Source organism: Cornus florida, unplaced genomic scaffold (assembly GCF_030987335.1).
Source record: "Cornus florida cultivar Cherokee Brave unplaced genomic scaffold, ASM3098733v1 CherokeeBrave_3.0.0_Hap2_Chr01, whole genome shotgun sequence".
NCBI lineage: Eukaryota > Viridiplantae > Streptophyta > Magnoliopsida > Cornales > Cornaceae > Cornus > Cornus florida.
Genome location: NW_026775571.1, coordinates 11084504 through 11106610, shown reverse-complemented (window position 1 = coordinate 11106610; position 22107 = coordinate 11084504). Strand labels below are relative to the sequence as shown.

The 22107-nt window shown below is 34.9% G+C and overlaps 1 long non-coding RNA gene and 1 pseudogene across 2 annotated transcripts; both read left to right on the top strand.

Annotated features, from left to right (window-relative positions):
• Positions 1 to 30: 30 nt before the first annotated feature.
• On the top strand, positions 31 to 21869 carry LOC132289010 (uncharacterized). Of its 2 annotated transcripts, none has more exons than XR_009474317.1 (4): positions 31 to 506; positions 20985 to 21051; positions 21214 to 21306; positions 21600 to 21869. It is a non-coding gene; the product is annotated as an uncharacterized LOC132289010 (long non-coding RNA). The 2 variants fall into 2 exon arrangements; XR_009474284.1 differs by lacking the exon at positions 31 to 506 and adding an exon at positions 13197 to 17273.
• Positions 513 to 6569, top strand: LOC132288864 (pentatricopeptide repeat-containing protein At1g09220, mitochondrial-like; annotated as a pseudogene).
• Positions 21870 to 22107: the final 238 nt, after the last annotated feature.

The window sequence follows — 22107 nt, the reverse complement described above, 5'->3', positions numbered from 1 at the left end:
CTTCCCTTTCTCTCCAAATCCCTCTAAATCCCTCCATCCAAACGAGCCCTAAGACATGAATCAGATGTTAGCTCCTATTCCACATTTTCCTTTCTCCATTGTAAACCCTAAACTTCAGCGGCAGAGGACTAACTTCTCATCCCTAATCCTACACCATCATGAAATTCGAACAGGCAAGAGAGGTTTTCCGATGGGTCTTGTCTTGTAAGGGACCCCTCTTCTTCAAACCTAAAAGCAACTCCTGGGCGATCAGAATGATGGGCATATTTCATTATTTCTTCCCAAAATAGCGGTTCTTCCGGTCAAGCAGACAGATACCACCATCAAGAACTTTGCACATTTTGTAGCGCGCTGCTCTCTCCTCAGATTCCGAGGAGTGTAGATTTATTCAGCGGTTTCACCCTGGCTGGACAGATAGTGGTGCCACTTGCTTCGAGTCGCCCTCCTTAACTGATTCTGAAATCGCCGTCTAAAAAAGAAAGACTTCTTCGACTTCATCCCAAATTGTGAGTTTTATTTTGAGTTTTTACTCTCTTTTTAGTTTTGGTGTTGCACTTTTGAAGTTGTTCTTTCAGATTATTTTAGAGCTCAAACCGTCACTACAAAATTAGCTTATTTGTTTTGGCCTTCTATCAATCAGTAAATTAAACCTTTCATGTATTTAAATATGTTGAAGCTTCCTTATTTTTCTAGCAATACAAGGATTGAGTTCATTCGAATTGGGGCGTATAACTGTGAATCTCTGAAATTTGAAGGTAGAGGTTTGATTTTACTGGTTTTGTTTGGCTTTTCCGGAATCTCTGATTTTGATAAAAGTGAGTTGATTTTACTAAAATATAATTTTTTTGAAATCTAAGAATGATGGAATTGTGCATCAATTAAAAAAGAAGATGTTATAATTTTTGGGAATATCGACCTGGATTTTTCTAGATTTTGGTATGGTTGTGTTTTTCTTGTCTGGGTATGTTGTTTGCTTAGTTGCTGGTTTGATTTATTGAATAGGGGAGGCTGGGTTCTGATTTTATTGCTTGTTCATTCTATACAGTTTCTAGTCTCTCGTTTATTCGACACTTTGTCATCTTAGCTACGGGTTTGAAGACTTTTTTCTGGTCTGGTTATATCATCTCATCAGTTGATATCTTGTGGTGTTGGGTTTGAGAACAGATCACATGTTTTATGGTCTTATGGTCACTTTTTCCTAGAATAGAGAGAGTTTAGCTGGACCGTGGTGGTGTTTAATAGCATGTGATTTTCAGTTTTTCTATTGTTCTTGTTTTAAAGGTGCTAATTCCATCTATCATGTTTAGGCTAATTGGGTTTCATAAGCAGTTTGTAATATTTTCAGTTTATTGGAAACTTCAAATTTCTCTATTAAGAAAAAACATAGAGATGGGAGCAGATTATTGGTCAATTCAATCTGCCTCGCCAGTTCAGCTTGCTATTAAATTTAGTGGTTAATTTTCTAAGTTCATGGATTTGAGGATTTCTAATTCAAGAACCATACTCCTCAAACTATTTAGGCATTTGATGAATAAAGAAAACCATGATAATTTCAGGTTCTGTTGTCTTACCAATATATGTTGTTTTTCTGTTCCATGATGGTACTTTTTGTAACAAGTTCAATACCCTTTTGATGAACAAAGAAAACCATGGTAATTGCAGCAACAAGAACATTGGATTGACCAGTATGGGAAAGGTTAGATTGGTTGTATTTGGGCTATGGTGTGCTTGATGCAGGACTATATTCAATTATGTTATTGGTTGTGTTTGAGTGCTCTCAGTGCCTCATTGTTGTATGTTTGTCTATTTTGGTTTTCATGTATTTGGGGTATTGGGTTTTGACTTGTATTTGTTCTTTGTTCCATGCTGCACATTTCTTAAGTAAGGATGCTTGTTGGTCTACTTGGATCCTTTTAGTTTTCTGGGTTTGGGGATTTCATGGGCTTAGTTTTTGTATTTTTAATTTGTCTTTGCATAATTGATCTAATAATGAAAAATCTCTGCTTGCATCTCAAAAAAAAAAAAAAAAAAAAAATGCAAAGGAAGAAAGAGAAAAAGAAAAAAATATAATAGAAAACTACATACATCTAGTTCAGTAAATGAACTACAAGAATTTTATGCCTTCTTTTATTTGGGTTAGAATAATTATATACTTGCTCATGTGCATGTGTAAGGGAAAATATTGGTATCCCATTAGAATTTAGGACCTAGAACAAACACTTTATCACAAATATGACTTGCACAAAGGAATTACTTTTAGTCATATGCTAATTTAACTGCTATCACAAGACTAGTATTAAAATAATACATGTTAGTATTATATCACAGATGGTGGAAGAAAGTGGCGTTGCAACATCTGTCCTTTGCTTAATGATGGTAAATTAACAACTAACTTGTTTACTTAATAACCACACATATACAATCAATCCGTAAACACAGCAATATGATTTATTATTTGGAATTGCTGGGGCTTTATAGAAGCAAGATTTTTGAACATTGAATTCTGTCATGAGCATTTTTGGGTTCTTCAGAAAGTAGCGGAGGGTGCCTTGTTTGATGCCACCTTTTTTTTTTTTTTTTTTGTACATTCATTTGTAATTTATGTATGTCACCAATCATGTAAGGAATATAATGAATGTTTTGGGACCTCCTTTCAATTTTTTTGGTAATTTATACTTGTCATTCCATCCACATGCCTATTCTGCACATACACTTCCACATCATATTTCAGTTTCATCTGCAATAAGGATATTTCATCCTTGGAATTTTTCTTGGAAATCCAATTTGAAAATACCACACAATTTTACTCTAGATGCTAACAATCCAAAATTTACCCTTAAGATTAACCTAAGTTGGTTTATATCCAATCTACCTAACACTTGTCTTCAACAAGTCTAGTAGCTGTGGATCACTGAATTTGTCTTTATGTGATTTGCCCTTATTGTAGTGAATTAATGATCCTTTGTTGACTCTTGCTCTTTCATTGGCCGTTAGTCGTCACAACTCTTACAAAGTTAAGGTTCTTACTGGAATGAGGTAGATCATTGCTCCCTCTATGCAGTTTTTCCATAATTCGATCCTTCATGTGTTATAGAGAGTGATTTATTGTCATTCCAAATCCAACTTGATTTTTTGATCTTTAATCTATTATAAGTTCTGAACTATCAAAACTCATTATTTTTAAGTTCAAATACTTGTTACATAGGTTCAGGGAACTCTATCTAACTAATAATTTATCCAAATTCCAATCTAAACGCTATGTTCACTAAGGTCTCTCTGACCTTTACTTAATGTATGCTTCAAGTCTGATGAAGTATTTAAGTCAATTTACAGTTTGAATCCTTTCCTCTCCAATCTTTTCTTAATCAATGCTCTTTCATGGTAATCTGGCTCATATGGGGCACGCAGTGACATTTTGTCCAACATCAAAACCAGTTTTGAAAAGATTTTTGCCAACACAGAAGACTCAAATCCTAACACGTGCCATGCGATTCGTTCTGATATTTGATATGCTTTGAATTTTTTCCACGTTTTGTGAATTTAACAATGATTGGGGATGGTTGTAGAAAAAGATGCTCCCTCTCTCTCGCTTTCTGTAAACCCAATTTTTGTGTTAATATGACTATATAAGAACAGTTTTATATAATTGAATCTGATCCTTTTTTTTTTTATTCAATTTTTTTTTTTTTTTTTTTCTCATGATGGAACTTCCCATCTCTTTCCCTCAAGAAGCTTGTAATAGTTACAGAACAATACCAGCTTATTGAACTGCCTTGTTCCTTATTTTCTTGCCTGTTCTGATGGACTTTTCTATTTTAGCCATCCATATTGTATATTGTGATTTTTTAACCATCAAAAAGTTCTTTAACTCGTTAGTTTTAACTACTTGTGTTTTGATTAGCCAGTTTGTGTCTGCTGGACCAGTTTGCTTCAGTAGAAAGAAAATAAAAAGAAAAAGAAAAGTTGTTTGATCAAGAGACATTTGGTATGGCTATGTTTCTCATTTCTGTTTTCGAAATAGTAGGTGTTTCATGCGTTGCAACTTATTTCATGGTTGAAATGACTTAAGGATTTGTTTGCAAAATTAGAGCTCATGCAGATGTGAATAATTATAATCAACAAGCTAGGTGATGTGTGTTTTGTGTGGAATTTAATTAATGAACTAATTTCACTGTGTAGTGATGTGCGGAGACAAACAAGGACGCAGATACTATTACTTGGTGCCTCAGTTGCTCAAACATCCAAACTGTGACAACCGCTGTGCCATTCAACAAGTCCACTCTCAACTCATCACCAATGCTTCACACTCTGCTGAAACGCCTATGACAACCTGGAATACTATACTTCGGCACTACTCACTTGGTTCCTTCCCCGAAGAAGCTATCATTCTCTACAAACACCTTCAATTCCAACACCCACACCGACCCATCTCGTTCGATAGCTTCACCTACTCTTTCCTCATCAAAGCCTGCACTAATTTGCAGCGAACTATAATGGGTGTGCAATTTCATGGTCTTACTCTCAAAGCTGGATTTGAGTTTCATGTTTACATGCAAACTGCTCTGGTCAATATGTATGTGGTTTGTGGGTCTGTTGTCGAAGCGAAGAAGGTGTTCGATGAAATGCTTGAGAGAAACTCCGTCACCTGGAACACTTTGATCACTGGTGTAATGAAATGCGGGGAGTTGGAGCTCGCTCGTTCTCTCTTTGAAGTGATGCCGACTAAGAATATCGTTTCGTGGACTGGTCTCATTGACGGGTATGCGAGGTTGAATCGACTGAAGGAAGCTATGTTGTTGTTTCGGAGAATGGTTGTGGATGAAGGCATTAAACCAACCGAAATAACGATTTTGGCGGTTCTCCTAGCAATTTGGAATCTCTGGGCTCCTGAGCTTTGCCGATCTGTTCATGCTCGAGAGAAGTGGGTTCAATGCATCTGATATTCGCGAAATGAATTGCCTTATAGATGCTTATGCGAAATGTGGTTGTGTAGAGAGTGCATTAAGACTTTTCGAGGATGTGTCTGTAGAGAGGAGGAATTTGGTGTCATGGACCTCAATAATTTCTGGGCTTGCAATGCACGGGATGGCGAAAGAAGTTGTGGAAAATTTTAGAAGAATGGAGAATGCTCGTGTGATGCCGAATAGTGTGACATTTTTGAGTGCTCTAAATGCTTGCAGCCATGGAGGGTTGGTCGAAGAGGGGCTCGGGTTTTTCTGGAAGATGCTTAATGAGTATCAACTTGTACCAAATATTAAGCACTATGGCCGCTTAATAGACATGTTGGGAAGGGTCGGGAGGTTTGAGGAAGCAGAAAAGATGGCTTTGGAGATTCCTCCTGAGATGGCTAATGTTGTGATTTGGAGGACGCTTCTGGGTGCTTGTAGTTTCCATGGTAATGTTGAGATGGGAGAAAGAGTTACAAGGAATATACTAGAGATGGAAGGGAGATATGGTGGTGACTATGTGCTTTTGTCCAACATCTTTGCCGGTGTTGGTAGGTTTGCAGATTCAAAAAGGACAAGGAGTGTGATGGATGAGAGAAATGCTCCCAAAGTTTCGGGCCTTAGTTTGGCCTGATTAATAGAGAAGTGGAAATTAAAATGTATGGTTTATAACTTTTACGCTGGGGAAACCCATTTTTCACATTTATATATGTATCTTGATTGTTGATTGAGATGGGTTTTATACATAAAGTTAAAAAGACTCCAGAATATAATCATAGGCCAGATCATTACTTGGGAAATTCACCTTAAGACTTGATAAGTGCTCAAATGTTGCACATTTTAGCCCTAAACTAGGGTATTTTAGTCCTTTCATTTCTAATTTGTGTTTTTGTCGATTTCAGGTCAATAAGGTTTAAATGAGCTAAAAATGGGTTATTACAGCCTTTTGGAGTCAAGCAAATGCATCGAGAAAATCCAGAAAAAGTTAGAAAACTTGCCCTGAAGCAGTCTTGATCGATCGAGAATTTAGAGTTGATCGATCAAAAATTGGCGATCCTTCAAAGGCCACGCCAGCGCCAGCTCAGCAATCCGGATTAGGACAAACAGATATTTTCATGCCACATTATTCTTGATCGATCGAAGCTATTCTCAATCGATCGAGAATACGCTGGCAGCGAGCTGTTTTTTTCCTGTGTTGGCCCGAACTTTACCTACCACATGGTTGCGAGATTGAACCAATTAGAAGGCCATTTTATGACTTGTTCACTACTCCAAGGAACTTGTATTTAAATCAAATTGAACCATTTGTTAGGAGTTCACTTCTTAGCTTTTAAATTTTTTATTTTACATTGTAATTTTTATTCTCTCTCTTTAGAATTCATCAAAGAAAAAGAGGAAGAAGATGGAGCCATGTTTAGAGATAGCCCTTGAGGGTTCCATGACCACATCTACCTCCTCCATGATTGGCTAGACTTCTCTTTAGGGTTTGGATGAACCCCAAGCTTGTAAATTAAACCCTTTCTCTTGACTTTTGGGGAATTTATCTTGCGATTAGTGTTATAGCCTTGTGAATAAAATGAATCTTGGTATATTTTTATGATTTCTATGGGTTAATTCTTCTTATTAATTTTTTAGTTTATTTACATGTCTATGTGTGAGTAAATTGGGAATTATGTCTCACATGATTCATATGGTTTAATTCTTCCTATTGATTCTCTTTGTGAGTACATATTGTCTTGCGTGTGATTATTTGAGAATTGATCTCTACACTAGTTTCTCTATGTTGGTTGCATGTCTATGTGTGATTAATTAAGGATCTAGTGATGGCTATGCATGGTTTTCATTGAATGTATTTGTCAATTAATTTGATGGATTACACTTCTGTGTGATGGTTTGTTCAACAATTTAATTCATGCTTGTAGGTAAGTAGATAATCTATACTTGATTTGATATTCCATGGCTTATTATTGCAAATTCCATAATTCTCTAGATTGATGTGTGCTAAAATTGTGACTAGTTTGATGGGTCATGCTTAGAATTGATGGGTTGTTTTACAATTAGTTTATTTGTTGATTAGGTAGACAATTCATTCTTCAATTTGATAGTCATACTTAATATTGCAATTAGTAGTCGCATTTTGTTCACAAGAATGTTTTTTCCCAATTAGTTGAAAGTTTCTGGTTTGGTGAATGAGCTTGGTGGTGATTCCAACACCCCAAGACCTCTCTTCCTACCATTCAAACCCTATCTCCATTTAGTTGTTTTAATTGCATTTTAATTTCATTGCACCTTAGTTTAATAAACCAATTTCTCTTTGTAATCTTGTGATCCACTAGAGTCAAAGTTGAATTCCAACCACGTGTTTAATCCATGCGGACGATTCCTACTTGCTATGCTTCGTTAGTTATAGTATTGGTTTTATATATGTAAATTTGACTTTCTAAGCTTCCGAAACTACAATCATATTTTGACCTTGCGAAACGACCTTTCACATTAAAAAGAGAACGGTTTTGTAGGAATTACACTAGACAATAGTGTTCATTTGATTGCTATTTTTATTTTATTTTCTATTGTATATTCTTTTCTCATTTTTAATATTAGTTGTTCAGGTCAACCCTAATAGAGTTCTTTGCTATCCGTTTGCTCCCTCTCTACGTGGGAACCTCGTACTTTAATTAGAAATACTCTTGGGAACTTAGACAAGTTGTGTAAATGGATTATTTGGACATTGTTGTTTGTTGACGTCTTCTTATACAACCAGTTGTTGGAACTTGAGTTTGAATTGATTTTGCTCTTTTTGAGTAAGACATTGGCAATGTATTGTCTTGTGACGGCCCTGGTTTTTAGGCCAGTGCGTCAGTGATGAACCGAAAGGATGATCCGATAACGGATTCGAATGCGGAAGCAAAAACAGTAAACAAGACTCTAAGAAGTCAAAGTGACCTTCCATGAGGTCGTGAAACTCAACAAGAACTGATGCGGAAGCAAAAGATCGAAAATATGACAAATAAGCCCCCAGGGGCAAAATAGTCATTTCTAAAAACTGTAAATTCGGGTGCCACCGAGCACACCGCTGGAAGGACAACGAAAAACTAATCAAGATGGACTCAAGAATCGCATGATTCGGAGTCCGGACGAAGGAGAAACGGCATGACGACGAAAAACGGACACTTAAAGCTTTAAGAGCAAACTGGTAATTATCCAGAAATATCCGGGTGTAACCGAGCACACCGTTGGATAGACGACGAAAAATTAATCAAGTTAAAAAAAAAATTCACTTGAATCGGAATCCGGACGAAGGAGAAAAGCCCAAAAGAAGAATTGACGTTGCGGCGGCCCGATGAGGGGCCATGACAGCCCCATGCACGCCCATGCGCGCGCCCATGCACGCCGCGCGCGCTGGGTGCACACATGGCTGGCAGCAGCCCATAAAGCTGCTGTGTGGTTCTTTTTTTGCAGAAAAATCCAGAACAGAGGCTGAATTTGGAGGCCTAGATGAATTTTTTTTGCAAAAACACAAAGAAGAAACTCCACTCAAAATTGAGTTTTCTAGGTGATTCGCGAGAGAATTAAAAAAAAAACTCACTGCGAAATGGCCAAAATGCCCTCCCAAGAAATCTGGTCAAAAGAGCTAAAAAGCTGCTAAAATGAAAACTGGAAGCTGAAACTTCATGAGGGATTTCCGGTACCAAGACGATGTTTTCTGGAAAAACATGAAGAACAAACTTCCCCTAAAATCACGTTTTCTAATCGACCATGTCGAAAGAAGAACATAAAACTGATGTGAAAGGTCTAGAATACCCCTAGATCAGATTATGCAACAAAACCTCAAAATGAATCCATAGGAGGCTCATTTCACCAAAGGAGAAGATTTGCCCAGAAACGACAATGCACGCAAACGTAACTTACCTATTAGGATGTGCTACAATGGTCCACGATTTAAAAATACCACCGATGCAAAATCCGACCCCTCAACGGCCGGAAAAGGCAAAAATGGACTTGAAATGGAAAACATGAAAACCAAAATTGACAAATGATTTCAAATTACCGTTTGGCTCTTGGCCACACTTCAAACATGATTTATGAGACCCTATGAAAGAATCAGAATGGAATTTTCACGCCCGATGCAAAAGTTATGACATAACAACACATGAATTTTCAATATTTCCATATGAACTTTGAAAGCACAAGTGTATAGAATACGAGATACATGATATTGGCCTCCGGCTTCGTTACATACACATCAAAAGAGTGTCAAAAGGTGCACTTAAGTGCACATTACATGGCTTAAACAATAAGTACAAGTTTTGTCAAAATAAACAAAAGTAAACATGATATGCTACCATGTGCATATTCAATGTCATCAAAAATACTTCAAGACTTTTAGTATGTCTAAGAGTGTTATGTATCTCACAACAAAGCTTCTTTACCTGCAAAACACTTAGTAACTTTGGGGTGAATAAACAAGTCTAACAAGTTTATTCGTAGGGGACGAGCATGCATGACTCGATTTCTTTAAGATTTTTAGACAACATGAATCATTTCAAAAGGGGATTATGTCACCTAGCGTCTATGTCAAAGATTAGACTCAAGGATCATCCTAAGCCATCTTAGATCATTTCTAGCATAAATCACATCATCTATGCAATTCAAATAATATGGAAGCACGTTATACAAAGTGATCTGGTCGTCGTCCTACCATAAGCTTAAGAGTGTGCATTAAGGCGAGAGCCAAGAGTTTTATATTTATAGAAGCCACTACTACCTTTTACCATAAATATAGTTAGGGCGAGTAGGGATCGTCCCAAGGGACTGTGAGGATCAAACAATGTTGTGGAATTGCTATTAGGACTAGTAGGTTGAGTGATCAAACAATTGGTTGGTTGGTTGATTAGAGAATAACTAAATTCAACTAAGTGATAGCAAAAGAATACAATTAAGAGTAAGTAATAGAGAGAGAGATCGTAGGGTTTAGAGATCACCACCAAGCAATACATTTCTATACCATTGACAAGTGATTAATGAGGGCAAAAGGTGTGTTGCAATATTGGTGTGTTTGTGTGTGTGTTTGGTTGATTCAACAAGTAATGATGACTAGTTAAGCATGTATTGTCTAAACATCATGTGAAAGGCACAATATATTTAAGCAATGAAGCATAAATTGTCTAAACAACATGTGAAAGACACAATAGATCAAAACAAGTCATTAATCTTTTCATTAAGCTCACAATCCAAATACAACACAAGGATAGAGACATATGCTACTTGTATTCAAAAGCTTGGATCATCAAACAACAAGCATAGATTGTCCTCCCATTTAACACTACACTACAACTACACTACTAGCATGAAAATAAACTAGGGGAGAGGCACAATCCATCAAGGAATAAGTATGAGCCATCAAGAGAATCACAAGAGCATTCTTTTAAGCACTATGTTTTGACAATCTCCAAATCTATAGCATCAATACACAGACATGCATCAATAATACAAAATTTAGAGACAAGCACATGAACATCTACTCTAGCATACATAGACATATGGATAGAATGAAATGATCAATTGAAAGTATTAAATAACATAAATCATTGAATAAACAAGATCTATATATGTATCAAAGTGTCAAAACATCAATTACAACACTAATCCCTCAATAATACACAAGATTAAGATATAGAAAGCATGCTTGGGGCTAACTCCAGCCCCAAGAGGATGTCTAGCCACTCATGGTGGGGCTAACTCCATGATTGAAATCTGCTCTTTGTTGATGAAGAACTCCAATGGTGTCTCTAGCCTCCTCCTCCTCTAAGCTTGCTCTCCAAGAGATGATATGAAAATGATATTGGCTCCCTTTTGTAAAAAACAATCCTTATCCTTATATAGGTAGGTCAAAATGACACCCAAAATGAGCTGGGGTCGTGCACACAATATTCCCTAATGATTGGATAAAGGACAACTTTCAATGAGATGGAAATTTAACTTTTTCGCACTTGAGGAAGTTCGATTGATCGAACCTTGGACTTGGATCCATCGAATTTAGGTTGGATCGATCCAACTGGTTGAGCCTTTTGGGAAAAGACAAATCCGAGATATTTTGGGAGATATTTATAGGAAAAGGACAAAAGTGGTTAGTGGGTGGTACAGCTGTGGATAGGATCAATCATTTGAATAAGGACAAAAGTGTTCAATCAATCGAAGGGTGGTGTTGGATCGATCGAACTTTTGGACTTTATGCTTTTGGGCCAAGGCTTGGATCTATCTTGAAGTGCTAAGATCGATTATTGTTCGATCGATTGAACCTTGAACTTGGATCGATCAAACTTTGCTGCTTCCCACCTTTGGCTTCATTTGCTTTCTTCTTTCTCCACTTTGCTCATTTCTTTGTTTAATCCCAGAATTGCTTCAATTAAGCTCTTATTTGGCCGAGTTAGCTTATTTTCGGGATAAGTGCCTGAAAATGGAAATAATACGAAATCAATCTAAAACGGTAAAGTAAGACAGATAAAGGTACTAGAATGCCTAAACTTAAGGGATTTAAATACGCACTTTTCAGCGCTCATCATGATCATGCCCCCTAACGTCTATGTTCTAAATAAGTTTAAGGAATCATTCTGACCATGTTGAACAATCAAAACACAAATTACAATTTCAATGCAATCTAGCCACATAAAAGCATGTTATACAAGGCAACAAAATACAAATTCTTAAAGCTATCAGCTTGAAATCTAAAGCACGAAAACAACAGAATTGGGTCATGCCACCTAACGTCTATGTTCCAATTGAATCTATAGGATCATTCTTAAACTATATTAGAACATCAAAATACAAATTACAATATCGATGCCATCTAACCAATATTAGAACTTCTCAAAGTAAACATCCTGAAATTTAAAACGAGAAAACAAGTAAGAAACAACAAGTCATAACATCATCTAGTTATCAACTTGAAATGAAATGCGAAATCAAATAAAGTGGATACTTGGACGTCACGCCGGATCAGACCGACAACATAGTTATTTTAAGGTTACTAGCTCATGGGTAACCTCCCTATGTGCGCACTAGACTATATAGAGGGATAATCCCCCGTACTAGAACCACGTCCTAGCCGTAACCAAACAACGACATCCCCAAGTTTCCAAAATCAACAAGTTGTGCAACAATGTATATATCAGCATATATATACAAGATAATCAATTATCTACCATGCACAACCAAATTTGGAAACCTATACAATACATGCTCTAAGTCCACAACTAATATGATATGATGAATGTCGAATCTTCAGTGTGGGATTCGTTACACGCTATGCATGAAAGATGTTAAATACGAAGTGTGCAAATCATTACACAAGATAACAATATATTCAATAAGGAAAACATATTCTCATGAGTATAAACATAGCAACTATGTTATCCAATGCTCAAAACATAATCAAATGAATATACAAAAACAAGGTAGAGCTTTAATTAAATCATGCTAATTTGAATCCCAAGGTTCTAAAACAACTTCTAATAGTCCCAAATTAATATATGCTAGTAAACAAGTCATGATCAATACAATTATCAAGTTAAAAACTTAATTAAGCTAAGGGGACCATTAAATAGATTTTAATTAATTCTTTTAATTAAAATCCCTAAATTTTCAAACTTAATCAAATGCTCTCAATTTAACATATCTTAGAGAACATGCCAATGACTAATGTAATATCACATTATAAGTTTATTTCATTCAATTTACGAACATGTGAATTAAATTTTCACTAAAGTTAAATATAAAATAAAAGTTGCAATTCTCATGCAATTAATCCCAATTTAATATACGTGAACAACCATACCAAAGCCTAATTTTCTAGCATGCCACAAATCAATTCCAAGTTGTATATCACTATGAGGATTAAAATCTTAAACAAGGAAATTAATTAAATGAAAGGTTTCAAAACCTCACCGAATATTTTAAATCAAATATATGTGAAGCTATATGGCATGTAGATCAAGAATATCAAGTCGGAATTTAAATGGAGTGAATAGTGCACTCGGGGCAAATTAATTAATCAAATTAATTAATAATTACTAATTTTCAAAACACCTCCAATTACTTTCAAATTCAACTATGTTGAAGAGCATGCTAAGACCAAATATAATATGCTATCACACATTGATTTCAAGCTAGTTAAGGCCACATGAATTAATATTTTATTCAAGATAAATATTAAATAAAATCGTCATTTCTTATCCAAATGCTCCAATTTTAATATATGTTAATTAACATATCAAGGTGTAATATAATGTCAAGCCACAAGTTTAAAACATGCTATAACTCACCGGGAAAATTAAATTTCATACTAGAAAATAAATAATCAAAAATTCTAGATTTAATATCCAAGCATGTAATTGAGTTGAATAAGCATGACAAGCATGTAATAGAGCAAGAAAGTAAATTATAACACCCCCTACCTTAATTTGAGATGAAAACCTCAAATCCGTACCGGAAAAAAAAGTGTTTAGAATCCGCCGAAACTCCTAGGTTTTGTCGGGGACAACCCGATCTACATGAATCCGAAGGAAGCCCCATGAAAATCACAACTTGACCTCAAACCCAAACTCAAGAAATGGTCGGAAATGAATTCTAATAAGGGGGAATGGTAGAGCACGTCGAGGGGAACAATAAATGTAAAGGCCGAAGGATTTCTACCAAGGAAATCAAGTGGAGGAAAAGGAGAAAGGGTGGCAGCCAAGGAGCTTCCATGGCTGCCGGCCAAGAGCTGGAGAAGATGAGTGAAAATCTGATTTTTCACTTTAAGTCATCCTATTTATAGAAATCTCAAAAACTGCCCCGAAAGGACCCCGCCGGGTCCGGAAAAGTGGATTTTGAGCAAACATGTTCAAACGGCAAAAATACGTGAACAAAAAGATTCAAAATACGAAAATATGAACAATGGAAGAAACGACGTCAAAAACTGAGTCCCGAGCAGAAAGTTATGCCCCGAATAAGTTCGGCGGCAACCGGGTCCAGAAATTCTGAAACTGGAGAAAAATGACCAGAACGGAATTCTAAGAGTCCACGACTCGAAGAAATGTGAAAATGAATCACGTACGAGGATCCAGGCTCCAGACGAGACATTTTGCAATAACTTTCGTTAATTGCACAATGGCCCTTACAAAAAGGGTTAACCTCGAAACTGCCCCAGAATGAAAATATCTTCCAAAAGATATTTTCTTAGATACCCCTGAAATAAAATATTTTCAAAAGATATTTACGAAAAACACCCCAAGAAATGAAAAAGATTCTGAAGAATTGTGCATCCACGCCTCTATGGACACCGGGAGCAACCAGAGTACTTTCTTGCAAAAGTAAAGATACATATTTCGAGGAAACCACTCAAGATGAAGGCACGTGAAGTCAAAAACCAATTCCGAGCATGAGAAGTGAGGTTGTGCCAACAATGTGACAAATGGGGAAAAGACAGAATAGAGAAAAGGACGAAAGACGCATAGTGTCCGAAAAGTGAAAATGCGAAAATGACTCGGTCCTCAAAGGAAGTTGTCAATTCACATGAAAGAGTCTCAGAAACCAATTCCGAGCACTCAAGATGACACTAAGCGACACGAAACAGAGCTCAGAAAAGAAAATTAAACGAAAAAAATTCATTTGTAAAATTTCAAGAAAAAGGAAAGGGAGGCAAATGACCGGGTCGTTACATGTCTCCTTCGGACGCCTGGTATTTCTGATTGATTTATTTTTTAACTTCAACTTCTGAAACCCCAAGATATCTAAGTGTCAACACCATAGATTTTCTACAGTGAAGAGTTCAAGAGGGGTCTCTTGACCTGTATTAGTATGTTGTAGCAATGTCCACATTAATGGTTGTTTGTGTTGACATGTTCTTTGTCTACGAAGTCTGAAACAATCCAATGAAAGTTAGCTATAATGAGCTGCTTCATCATTTGGAGGGAGATGGGTGTCACAAGATATTTTTGCATTGGTGTTCTTTGTTTTCTGTAAGGGTCAAAGTTGTGGTCACTGTCGTAATCGTCATCGTCGTAGTTGGTTGATAAATTAACATGGTACCATACAATCCCCTCATCCTCTTTTGAAGAATTGTACTAGTAATTATGGATTGAGTTTTGCATGCGAAGTAAAGAGTCTTTGAGACCATCCTTCCTTCCGGCACCTTCTTCTAGGGTTTTTGGATTAGGGAAGAGTTGAGAAAGCCAGCAGTTAAAGCACAACCTTTTTTTTATAATAATACCAAATTCCAAATTGGAATTAGAAAAGGAATTTTAATTTAGGGTAGATAAAATTTGTTAATTATTGTTATTATTATTGTTATTGTTATTATTTTTTTTAATGTTTGGGGTTAAAATAATACTGTATACAAATAAATAAAGTTTAACAAAACAATTTATCTAGCTCCCACAATTTCTTATGTTTGAATCCACAATAATACTTTGCAAAAAAAAAAAAAATTGTAAATAATCTTTCCTTGCAACTTAACAATTAAAATTCAAACTCTTGAATCAATATCAAATCTCAATATGATTAGTTGAGAATTGAAATTGGATCCTCTAAGACAATTAAGGAAACAAAAATATAAGGCTTAAAAATTCATATGGAAAAATTAATGTTCTTACTATATATACTTCATCGGTACAGTTTCTCAAAAGAAACATCCTTTTTTGGAAAGAGGGAGTATATAGTAAGAATTTCCCAAATGAGACGTCCTTTTGTTAGAGATTTACCGTTTCCAAAAGAGATATTTTTTTTAGAGACATCCTTTTTGAGTCAGAGGAAGTATATGTTAAGAATTCCCCAAAAGAGACATCCTTTTTGGGACAAAGATTTTGATTATCCGAACAAAGAGGGATTGTAAAAAGGCATTCGTTCGGTTTAATCCGGCGTAATGTCCAAGTATGTCCACATTTGGTTGAAGAATTGTACTCGTAATTATGGATTGAGTTTTGCATGCAAAAGTAGAGAGTTTTTGAGACCATCCTTCCTTCCTGCACCTTCTTCTAAGGTTTTTGGATTAGGAAAGAGTTGAGAAAGCCAGCAGTTAAAGCACAACCTTTTTTATAATAATACCAAATTCCAAATTGGAATTGGAAATGGAATTTTAATTTAGGGTAGATAAAATTAATTAATTATTGTTATTGTTATTATTTTTTTAATGTTTGGGGTTAAAATAATACTGTATATGAATAAATAAAGTTTAACAAAATAATTTATCTAGCTCCCACAATTTCTTATGTTTGAATCCACAATAATACTTTGCAAAAAAAATTGTAAATAATCTTTCCTTGCAACTTAACAATTAAAATTCAAACTCTTGAATCAATATCAAATCTCAATATGTTTAGTTGAGAATTGAAATTGGATCCTCTAAGACAATTAAGGAAACAAAAATATAAGGCTTAAAAATTCATATGGAAAAATTAATGTTCTTACTATATATATATATACTTCATCTTTCCCAAAAGAAACATCCTTTTTGGGAAAGAGGGAGTATAAAGTAAGAATTTCCCAAATGAGACCCCTTTTTTTTTTTTTTTTTTTGGAGAGTTACAATTTCCAAAAGAGACATCTTTTTTAGAGACATCCTTTTTGGGACATAGGAAGTATATAGTAAGAATTCTCCAAAAGCGATATCTTTTTTTTTTTTTTTTTTGGAGAATTACAGTTTCTCAAAAGAGCAAAAAGAGACATCCTTTTTGGGACAGAGATTTTAATTATCCGAACAAAGAGAAACTGTAAAAAAGCATTCTTTCGGTTTAATCCGGCGTAATGTCCAAGTATGTCCACATTTGGCGAAAATTTCCTTTAAACACCAATTCCCCCGCTCTCTGAAAAAATAATTCCCTCTCCATTAATCTCACTAAGGCACGAATCAGATGTTAGCTCCTATTCCACATTTTCCTTTCCCCATTGTAAACCCTAAACTTCAGCGGCAGAGGACTTCAACTTCTCATCCCTAATCCTACACCATCATGAAATTCGAATAGGCAAAAGAGAGGTTTTCGATGGGTCTTGTCTTGTAAGAGACACCTCTTCTTCAAACCTAAAAGCAACTCCTGCACGATCAGAATGATGGGCATATTTCATTCTTTCTTCCCAAAATACCGGTACTTCCGGTCAAGCAGACAGATACCACCATCAAGAACTTTGCACATTTTGTAGCGCTGCTCTCTCCTCAGATTATGTGTAGATTTATTCAGCGGTTTCACCCTGGCTGGACAGAAAGTGGTGCCCCTTGCTTCGAGTCGCCCTCCCTTAACTGATTCTGAAATCACCGTCTAAAAAAGAAAGACTTCTTCGACTTCATCCCAAATTGTGAGTTTAATTTTGAGTTTTTACTCTCTTTTTAGTTTTGGTGTAGCTCATTTTAAGTTGTGAGATTATTTTAGAGCTCAAACCGTCACTACAAAATTAGCTTATTTGTTTTGGCCTTGTATCAATCAGTAAATTAAACCCTTCATGGATTTAAAGATGTTGAAGCTTACTGATTTTTCTAGCAATACAAGGATTGAGTTCATTCGAATCGGGGCGTATAACTGTGAAGCTCTGAAATTTGAAGGTAGAGGTTTGATTTTACTGGTTTTGTTTGGCTTTTCCGGAATCTCTGATTTTGATAAGAGTGAGTTGATTTTACTAAAATATAATTTTTTTGAAATCTAAGAATTGTTTGCATATTTTTATCTGTTTGATTGTCCATCAATTAAAAAAGAAGATGTTATAATTTTTGGGAATATTGGCCTGGATTTTTCTAGATTTTGGTATGGTTGTGTTTTTCTTGTCTGGGTATGTTGTTTGCTTAGTTGCTGGTTTGATTTATTGAATAGGGGAGGCTGGGTTTTGATTTTATTGCTTGTTCATTCTATACAGTTTCTAGTCTCTCGTTTATTCAACACTTTGTCATCTTAGCTACGGTTTGAAGACTTTTTTCTGGTCTGGTTATATCATCTCATCAGTTGATATCTTGTGGCGTTCGGTTTGAGAACAGATCACATGTTTTATGGTCTTATGGTCACTTTTTCCTAGAATAGAGAGAGTTTAGCTGGACCGTGGTGGTGTTTAATAGCATGTGTTTTTCAGTTTTTCTATTGTTCTTGTTTTAAAGGTGCTAATTCCATCTATCATGTTTAGGCTAATTGGGTTTCATAAGCATTTTGTAATATTTTCAATTTATTGGAAACTTCAAATTTCTCTATTAAGAAAAAACATAGAGATGGGAGCAGATTATTGGTCAATTCAATCTGCCTCGCCAGTTCAGCTTGCTAGTAAATTTAGGGATTAATTTTTTAAGTTCATGGATTTGAGGATTTCTAATTCAAGAACCATACTCCTCAAACAATTTAGGCATTTGATGAATAAAGAAAACCATGATAATTTCAGCAACAAGATCATTTCAGGTTCTGGTGTCTTACCAATTTGTGTTGTTTTTCTGTTCCATGATGGTCCTTTTTGTAGCAAGTTCAATACCCTTTTGATGAACAAAGAAAACCATGGTAATTGCAGCAACAAGAACATTGGATTGACCAGTATGGGAAAGGTTAGATTGGTTGTGTTTGGGCTATTGTGTGTTTGATGCATGACTATATTCAATTATGTTATTGGTTGAGTTTGAGTGCTCTCAGTACCTCATTGTTGTTGGGGTATTGGGTTTTGACTTGTATTTGTTCTTTGTTCCATGCTGCTTATTTCTTAAGTAAGGATGCTTGTTGGTCTACTTGGATCCTTTTAGTTTTCTGGGTTTGGGGATTTCATGAGCTTAGTTTTTGTATTTTTAATTTGTCTTTGCATAATTGATCTAATAATGAAAAATCTCTGCTTGCATCTCAAAAAAAAAAAAAAAAAAAAAAAAAAAAAAATTGCAAAGGAAGAAAGAGAAAAAGAAAAAAATATAATAGAAAACTACATACATCTAGTTCAGTAAATGAACTACAAGAATTTTATACTTTCTTTTATTTGGGTTAGAATAATTATATACTTGCTCATGTGGATGTGTAAGGGAAAATATTGGTATCCCATTAGAATTTTGGACCTAGAACAAACACTTTGTCACAAATATGACTTGCACAAAGGAATTACTTTTAGTCATATGCTAATTTAACTGCTATCACAAGACTAGTATTAAAATAATACATGTTAGTATTATATCACATATGGTGGAAGAAAGTGGCGTTGCAACATCTGTGCGCGTTGCAACATCTGTGCTTTGCTTAATGATGGTAAATTAACAACTAACTTGTTTACCCTCCCAAAGGAATGTCAGGGGTTCAAGTCTCAAAAGAGATAAGTGTGTGTGAGTATCAACTAGGAAAAAAATAAAAAATAAAAAATAAATAAAAAATAAAAAAACTTGTTTACTTAATAACTGCACATTTACAATCAATCCGTAAACACAACAATATGATTTATTATTTGGAAGTGCTGGGGATTTATAGAAGCAAGATTTTTGAACATTGAATTCTATCATGAACATTTTTGGGTTCTTCAGAAAGTAGCGGAGGGTGCCTTGTTTGATACCCTTTGTTTTTTTTTGGTACATTCATTTGTAATTTTTTGTGCACATACAATTGCACATCATATTTCAGTTTCATCTGCAATAAGGATATTTCATCCTTGGAATTTTTCTTGGAAACCCAATTTGAAAATACCACACAATTTTACACTAGATGCTAACAATCCAAATTTTACCCTTAAGATTAACCTATGTTGGTTTATATTCAATCTACCTAACACTTGTCTTCAAAGTCTAGTAGCTGTGGATCACTGAATTTGTCTTTATGTGATTTCCCCTTATTGTAGTGAATTAGTGATCCTTTGTTGACCCTTACTGGAATGAGGTAGATCATTGCTCCCTCTATGCGGTTTTTCCATAATTCGATCCTTCATGTGTTATAGAGAGCAATTTATTGTCATTCCAAATCCAACTTGATTTTTTTTTTTTATCTTTAATCTATTATAAGTTCTGAACTATTTAAACTCATTATTTTTAAGTTCAAATACTTATTACATAGGTTCAGGGAAGTCCATCTAACTAATAATTTATCCAAATTCTAATCTAAACGATATGTTCGCTAAGGTCTCTCTGACCTTTACTTAATGTATGCTTCAAGTCTGATGAAGTATCTAAGTCATTTTACAGTTTGAATCCTTTCCTCTCCAATCTTCTCTTAATCAATGCTCTTTCATGGTAATCTGGCTCATAGGGGGCACGCAGTGACATTTTGTCCAACATCAAAACCATTTTTGAACAGATTTTTGACTCAAATCCTAACACGTGGCATGTGATTCGTTCTGATATTTGATATGCTTTGAATTTTCTCCAGGTTTTGTGAATTTAACAATGATTGGGGATGGTTGTAGAAAAAGTATCTCCCTCTCTCTTTCTGTAAACCCAATTTTTGTGTTAATATGACTGTATAAAAACAGTTTTATATAATTGAATCTGATACTTTTTTTTTTTTTTCTCATGATGGAACTTCCCATCTCTTTCCCTCAAGAAGCTTGTAATAGTTACAGAACAATACCAGCTTATTGAACTGCCTTGTTCCTTATTTTCTTGCCTGTTCTGATGGACTTTTCTATTTTAGCCATCCATATTGTATATTGTGATTTTTTAACCATCAAAAAGTTCTTTAACTCGTTAGTTTTTTAGCTCTTAATACTAGCTATTAAACTCTCCAAAACTACTTGTGTTTTGATTGGCCAGTTTGTGTCTGCTGGACCAGTTTGCTTCAGTAGAAAGAAAAAAAAAAAAGAAAAAGAAAAGTTGTTTGATCAAGAGACATTTGGTATGGCTATGTTTCTCATTTCTGTTTTGGAAATAGTAGGTGTTTCATGCGTTGCAACTTATTTCATGGTTAAAATGACTTAAGGATTTGTTTGCAAAATTAGAGCTCATGCAGATGTGAATAATTATAATCAACAAGCTAGGTGATGTGTGTTTTGTGTGGAATTTAATTAATGAACTGATTGCACATATTATTTGAGTGCATGTCACACTTCCTAATACTTTGTTTTCCATGCTTTATTCAGATTCGTATAGATCATGGCTCCGGTGTTTTCAAGGGATGCTTGGCATTGTGTATGGCATATGATCTAGGTATTGCTATATTTTTAATTGCATGTTTTAATTGGATTCCGTTATATATGTTGAACTTATGAGTGCTCTCCCGTGTTCGGCTGCAGTAATTGAAATTCATTTCATATAGTATTTTTCAATTTTCAGATATGCTGACTAATGTTTTCGCCTACATATTTGTAGAATGATTTGGTACATGGATGAGGATTGGATTTTGCCCCCAGAAGATGTGTAGACGTGTGTAGTTTGTGTTGTTGGTAATTGCAAATGTTTCAGGTGCATTCTTTTGGACCTGCATACTTCGACAAGTTTATTGTTTCTTTATCATTCTGTTTCATTCTACATGGTTAGTCCTATTGTTGGCTTACAAATTTCTTAATTACCATGTACTGTAAATTTTTTTTTTTGTTTGTCATCTCTCATCAAATGCGAGCGTGTTGATCAAACCGAACTTTTCTAGCTTCCTCTCCTTTGCCTTTTCCTTCCCTCCTACTTCTTTAAGGCTTTTTAATATTTTCGTTATGTAACACAATTAAATTACTAAACTTGATATTTCTTTTTTATTACAGAATGTGATTGAAGGATCGATTATTACCGTCAAGATATTGCACGGACAAGGGGGAGCTAATATATATTCAAAATCGATGGTTATGCTCTTATTTTGCAAAAGATGATTGTTTCTTTTCGAATTTAGTGAATTAGTTTTTATTCCTTGTTGACGTCATCATATTGGATGGCTGTGAACTTTTTTAATATTCATAGTGGCTTTAAATTTTATTTTTTGACACGGTACTAGACTTGATGTTTTTGGTTTAATGAAAAGTAATTGATTTTTGTTATTCTTATTAATACATGTTATGTTGTATGTGATCATATGATATGATGAGTGTCTTATTTTTTTAAATTGAAGATAGGTATCATTTGTCATATTGAACATAAGTATAAGATAGATTGTTAGTTCCATTAGAAAGAAAAGGGATTCTATATAATTTTTTTTTTTTTTTTGAACACAGGTGCAAGACAGATTGTTAGTTCCATTAGAAATAAAAGGGATTATATATATATATATATATTTTT